This window comes from Dipodomys merriami, unplaced genomic scaffold (genome assembly GCF_024711535.1).
Source record: "Dipodomys merriami isolate MVZ:Mamm:240054 unplaced genomic scaffold, mDipMer1.0.p SCAF_218, whole genome shotgun sequence".
Taxonomy (NCBI): domain Eukaryota; kingdom Metazoa; phylum Chordata; class Mammalia; order Rodentia; family Heteromyidae; genus Dipodomys; species Dipodomys merriami.
In genome coordinates, this window is record NW_027203582.1 from 893050 (window position 1) to 893979 (window position 930).

Below are 930 nucleotides of genomic sequence, written 5' to 3' on the forward strand. Positions count from 1 at the left end.
GCCCAAGATGGCTTTGAACTGATTCTCAGATAGCCTCCAGATTAGCCAAGATTACAGGCATGAGCTACCAGCACATAGCTATATGTAATTTCAACTGTAATTTTCTTCAAGTGTTTCATCCTGCATTGAAGTTTATTTTTCTGACAAACTTTCTAATAAATATGTAATCTATTTAATTTTGATAAGTACTGCTGTAACTCCCAATTATTTGTGGCATTTCTGAAATCCAAGTTCCTATGTGTGTCAGGGTAGATACTTTTGCCTGTAAAAAGTATTGTTGTTGAACACATGACATCTGGCTACTAAGAGAACAAAGGATGTGAAGCTACAGTAGCCAGATAAATAACTACCAGGACAATTCAAGGGTAACTCATGTACTCTCTGTGTAGGTGCATACGGAACAAAGAAAAGACATTATTTTTTTGTGGGGGGGCCGGTCATGGGGCCTGAACTCTGGGCCTGGGTGCTGTCCCTCGACTCTTCTGCTCAAGGCTAGTGCTCTACCACTTGAGCCACTGCACCACTTCTGGCTTTTATCTTTTTGCTTATGTGGTGCTGAGGAATTGAACCCAGAGCCTCATGCATGCAAGGCAAGCGCTTTACCACTGAGCCATCTTCCCAGCCAGAAAAGAAATTCTTATACTTGAAAGTGATTGAGTGTGTGTGCACATAGATGTTGACTTAATTATCTGTTGCTATAGTTTTACACATTCACTAGTATAAAACAATATTTCATATATACATGTATATGTATATATATGCAGATCACAGTTTCCAGAATACAGAGAACCACATCCATGGGCACCGCTTGCCTATGTTGCTCTTTGGGTAATAAGAATGAAACATGGAATTGTCCAGTGGTAGAGAAATTACTCAGAGATTCAAGCATTTGTCTTTCAATATGTTGCTTGTTCCTAACTCTAAAATTAG